Here is a 5,709-nt window from a genome sequence, read left to right as displayed (position 1 = left end):
AAGTTGGATTTCCTTAATAAATAAAGAGCACTTGCAAATCAATAAGAAAAAAACAAGTCATAATTTCCCAAATAGAAAATAGAGTTTGAAACAGTTTGAAAATAGTACATGGAGACATAGGCTGTATGCAGTCTCACTAGCACTAGGAGAAAAGCCAATAAAAGTGCATAGAGGCACAGCTTCTCACCTGCCCCACTGATGTGAATTATGTGGTTTGATCTTGCGGTGCCTGGGTGGCTGTGGGAGTATACTTTGGTTAATCTGTATGGCACGCAATTTGGGACTATCTCCCCAGACTGCACATGGACGTTTCCTGAATTAGCAATTCCAGTCCTGGGAACCCACTTTGGATGAATGTGTTCACCCACAACAACCACTCAAGGACAAGCCAGAGGCTGGTTTGTAACACCAAAAATGGGAAGGCTCAACGGAGGCCTGGGGGAAAGTGCAGTGACTCATCCCCAGCCGGGAATCCTACACAGACTCCCCAGTGCTGCCCATGGGGAGAGGAGGCCCCGGGTGCTTACTGCTCCCAAGTGTAAGAATGCATGGAGACCAGGGGCCCACTAGCCACTGAGAGCAGCTGCTGAGGGGTCTTGTGATGTCACCCCATCTTTTTCTGCCTCTCAAATATCATTCTGAGTCATTTGTGCCCATGGCACCCCTCTGGCTGTTCCTGAGGGGTGGACTGGAGGGGCAGCAGGTGCTCACGCTGTCTCAGTGAGTGCTCAGGCTTGGGCCAGGGTTGTGGCCACCGGCTGGGCCATCGCTGGCTGGTAACCCCAGCTTGTCTGAACGTCCTGTGCCAAGGGCAGAGGTCTGTAAGGTAGCGTGGGGGAGGGGTGCTGGTCACGGGGACCCAAGGTCCCCCTCCGAGTGCTTGGCACCAGCCCCTGGCCCAGTGGACCAGGTGCTTTCCTTTATGCACAGAGCGCTGGCCACCCGGGCAGCAAGCCCAGAAGAGCCATACAGCTGGCCCTTGTCTCCGTTTTCTCCCTGATGCTTTTTGCTGAAAAATCAATTCTGGAAACCCAGCTGGCGCTGGCTGGGAGCAGCTGGGGACGGTGCAGCCAACGCTCTAGCAGATGTGGCCCCGACACCCACCGTCCTGCCCTAGTGAGGGGGCGGCGGGAGCAGGACTGGGCCAGCCTGGGGAAGGCTGAGGTTGCAGGGAGGGAGGCTGCCTCCCTGCCTGGTCCCTGCTCAGGTCACCCCCCAGCCCCACATCCTGCCCAGGGCCCAGCCGGTGCTCACAGAGCCCTTGCTGTGTGTCCATCCACTATCCTGAGCCCCCAAAGCGGCCCTCAGACATCCCCTTCCAGCCCTGTCAGAGAGGACAGGGGGCTGAGGGCAGCAGACCCCCTCCCAGTGGGGACCTCTGCCCTGCCCACCCCGGAGCCCCATCCACGCTCAGCCAGCCGGGCTCAGCACGGGAGGGGCACAGTCGCATACATACACAAACACACGCACATGCATATGGGCAGCACACTGGCTCCAGGCCCTGACTCCCCTGAGGACTGCCTTGGCTGCTCCCTGTGTGAGCCCTCCTGCGGGTCCAAGCAGCGTGAGTGAAGCAGCCGCCGCGGCCTATAGTGGGAGTCCTGCCAGTCCGTGAACAGAACATCCACATCAGTGCCCACGCTTGCTCACCGAAACACATCCAGAGGGTTTTCCACATTTATCCAAAAGCCTTCCCCAGACTAATGTGGGTCTTTCATAAAAGAAAAGGGCGGACTTGAACTTCTGGAAAGCTGTGCCCAGACCCCTGTGTTTCCAAACCCGTTTGGGGATAAGATGGTGGAATTGCGGCTGGAATTGTAAGGAACTTCTGTGCGGTTGGAGAGAAGGAGTCTTTTATCTTGTCAGTCTTCCCCGCCCCCGCACAGCCTTGTGGCTGTTGCCATGGCCCAGAGTCTGCCAGGGGCCCGAGCGCCTGTGCGGAGTCGTACACAGGCTGCCCATCAGCCTATTGGCACCTGCGGTCGGTTGATGCTGGGTTTCCTACACCGACGCCTGCTGGCGAGTGTTGGGAGCTTGCCTCTTCCCTTCCAACCTTCTCCTCATGCTCCGGTCTCGTGCTGTGGTCACGGTCTCCACTGCACAGATGGGGAAACCAAGGCACAGGGCCATGAAGAGTGGGGACCCACACGCTCTGCCTCCTGCCCCCAAGCCAGGGGCCTTGGTCTAAGGGCTGCTGAGTGGGCCGGAGGCCAGAGCAGAGCATGGCATCTCCCACAGACCTCCCCCACAGCCCCAACCCTGGAAGTCCCCTCTCCAGCTCCTCCAGCCACACCCACAGCCTTGGCACCAGCAAAGCGGGCTGCAGTTTCCTCCCAATGCATCCCACTCCCTTCCCGTTGTGGTCTAGCCCCTCTGTGTGCTCCCGGGGCCCAGAGGCAGAGGCTCCTCTGACTGTCAGGGGGTGGGTCCCTGAGCAGATGCCGGGTGGGCTCATGGAAGCGATCCACAGGACTTGGTTGTGGGGGTTTGGGGGGAGACGTGGGGTCTGGCAATCTCAGCCTCCTGGTTTGGGCCCTGGAGCCTTCCAAGGGGGCTCCAGGAGGCAGCTGGCTGGCCTCATGGGGTGGCCCTCTGGACAGAGATGGGCTGGGTGGCCTTCAGCAGGGAAGCGAACCCACCTGCTGGGCGGGGCCAAGGGTAGTGGTCTCAAGCACAGTGAGGCAGGGACCACCCATGGGGTTACCCCCAAGACCACAGGCCACTGGCTGCACCTCCAGTGACCTGCGCAGCACTTGAGAGCCAGGAGCCCAGTGGGGGACCCCAAGGGCGGGCACCTGGGCTGGGAGCTGCACCCTACTGCGACCAGGCAAGGGCAGGGCTAGGGGCAAGGGGACTGGGTGGGGGGGTTCACTTTAGGGACTGGTGACTAGACCCCTTTCCTCCTTGCTGCTAGTGGGTTTGCCCTGTTGGTTTCTGTTGCTGTGGGTTGGTTCATTGTGTAAGACACACCAGCTCCCCCTGAGCGTTCACAAGACGATGTTTCCAGTCTCTGATCATCAGGAGAGCTGCTGCCAACCTGCCTGCTCCTTCCTTGTGGGTCTACATCTGTGCTGGGGGAGGGGGGCTGAAGCGGGGGTACTGTGGCTACAAGGGAGTCCACCTGCCCGGGAAAGGCTCATCAGACAGGCATCTGCACACAGTGGACCACAGACTGTCCCAGCAGCACCCTATGGGCACTGGGAGCATGGCCACAGAGGGAGCATCACTGCAGAGGGAAAAGCTAGGAGCACGGCCTCAGAGGGAGAAGCTGGGAGCACAGCTTCCCATAAGTGGTGGGGAATGGCCACAGAGGGAGAAACAGGAAGCATCACTGCAGAGAGAGAAGCTGGGAGCACGGATGTAGAGGGAAAAGCTGGGAGCACAGCTACAGAGGGATAAGCAGGGGAGTGGCTGCAGAGGGAGAAGCAGGGGAGCATCACTGAAGAGGGAGAAGCTGGGAGCACAGCCACAGAGGGATAAGCAGGGGAGTGGCTGCAGAGGGAGAAGCAGGGGAGTGGCTGCAGAGGGAGAAGCAGGGGAGCATCACTGAAGAGGGAGAAGCTGGGAGCACAGCCACAGAGGGATAAGCAGGGGAGTGGCTGCAGAGGGAGAAGCAGGGGAGCATCACTGCAGAGGGAGAAGCTGGGAGCACGGCCACAGAGGGAGAAGGAAAGGGAATGGCTGCAGAGGGGGAAACAGGGACTATTACTGCAGGGGGAGAAGTTGGGTCCACAGGTGATCAGAGTTGGCAGACCTTCAGAACTGTACTGAACTGAGCCAAACAGCAGATCTTTCTACCAATGTCCACAGGTGGGCTTCCCAGGGGACAGGCAGATCTCCCCAGCTGAGGACCACACCCAGAGCGGACCCAGCTGTGAGCCATGAGCAGACAACACTACTAGCAGCTGGGAAATGAAACCTGGATACCAGAGCAGATGCAGCTGGGAACCAAGGTGCCCCAGGTAGCCTGCCCCTGCTCCCGGGGGGCAAGGGTGGGGGACATGACCCCACAGAGTTGTCCCAGGCAGCCTGCCCCTGCTCCTGGGGGGAACACGACCCCATGGAGGTGCCCCAGGCAGCCTGCCCTTGCTCCCAGGGAGGACACGACTCCACGGAGATGCCCCAGGCAGCCCGCCCCATGCACCAACTGGATTCACTTTGCAAGTTCATCCCATTTGGGAACACTCTTCAGGACGATTCTACATGGTGGTTTTTCTTTCAGGAATTCAGAGTCCGAGTCAATTTCACAAACTGTGTTGGGAGGATGTCCTCCTCCTTGTCCTGTGAAGTGTGAAATGAGTTCTTTCTTTCTTAAGCATTTGTTGAGGCTAATGATAGAAGCCATCTAGACTTGCAATTTCTTTACAGAAGTGTTTCTAAGTTCAATTTCCTTAAGGTTATAGATACTAAGACTCTGCATGTTCCTTGTTGGTTTGGGCAAGTGGCTTTTCACTTCCCCGAGATTTCCGGTGTCCATGACCTTGGGGGCAGCCTCTCTGTCTTCATCTGTCTGGCAGACTTTGATCAATTCTATTAATTTTTTCCAAGAACCAACTGTTGACTTTGTTGGTCCTTTGCCACCTGATTAATTCCCTCTCGTTTATTCCTTCTGCCCGTCGACGACCTCGGACGTAATCTGTCATTCTTCGTCCAGGTGCTCAGGTCCTGCTCTTCAGGGCTGCTCTCCTGCTCAGGCTGTGCTTTCTCCTTGCCTGTCTCCCTCTGGGAGAAACAGAACAAAGGCAAACAACCGAAGACAGAAAGGCCAAGAACAGCCCAGAATTGAGTGGAGACACAAAGCCCCCAGCTCCAGAAGGATGATGAGTTCTGAGAGAACGCCCATGGAGGAGCACGGGGTCTGGAAACCCGGCCAGGACACCGGGTGGGACGACAGAGGCCCAAAGACGATGGAAGGGCATGTGCGCAGAGGGAAGGCAGCTCCCAGCCGAGAATCCTGTCCCCCTCAGACGCCTAATCAAATGTGGACAAAACCAAGGCGTTTCCTCATAAGCTCTCTCAAAGGGCACTTGTCCCCAGTGCCTCCCCTGGTGCAACCATGTGGGAAAGACCGCTGATGGGTGAGCTCCGAGAGGCATAGCGGTGGCTTGGGCCAGGGCACAGGGGGGTGAGGGGTGGGGGGAACACTGCCTGGGAGAGGCCCATCCCTGCCCCTAGGGCGCCATCTAGCCAGAGACTCGGGAGCAAGCCTGGACCTTGCGGGTGCCCCTCGGACCATGGGCCAGTGCAGGGTAGAGGTGCAGGACCTGAGGGCGCCAATGAGCCTTCCAGGAGAACCCATGAAAACTGCCGGCTGGGATGAGGATGACCATTTAGTCCCGAGCTGCTGTGAGGAAAAGACCACTCTGCTTCACGCATGTCTGCGAGCTGGCGGATCAGAGGTCCCTGCAGCCTTCCGGGCCTTCCAGAACTTCCATCTGCCAAGGCCGCGGCATCTGCTCTTGCCCCAGGCAGGCCCCGGGGAGGCACATGAGGGAGAGAGGGGGCTGCGCCCTGGCAAACGCCATTGCTCGCACCTGCACCCACACCGCCCGCTGCCCCACAGCAGCAGCTTCCGAGCCTGGACCCACCACCCCCACCAGGACCACTGACACCCAGGGTTCCCCAGGGCCACCCGTGGCAGCCAGGACTGGGGCCTGCCAGAATCCCTGGAAGGCGAAGCCACTGAAACAGACACTGGGCCTGCCGGCT

This window comes from Meles meles, chromosome 2, assembly GCF_922984935.1.
Source record: "Meles meles chromosome 2, mMelMel3.1 paternal haplotype, whole genome shotgun sequence".
NCBI classification, from domain to species: domain Eukaryota; kingdom Metazoa; phylum Chordata; class Mammalia; order Carnivora; family Mustelidae; genus Meles; species Meles meles.
This window is presented reverse-complemented; position numbering follows the sequence as displayed.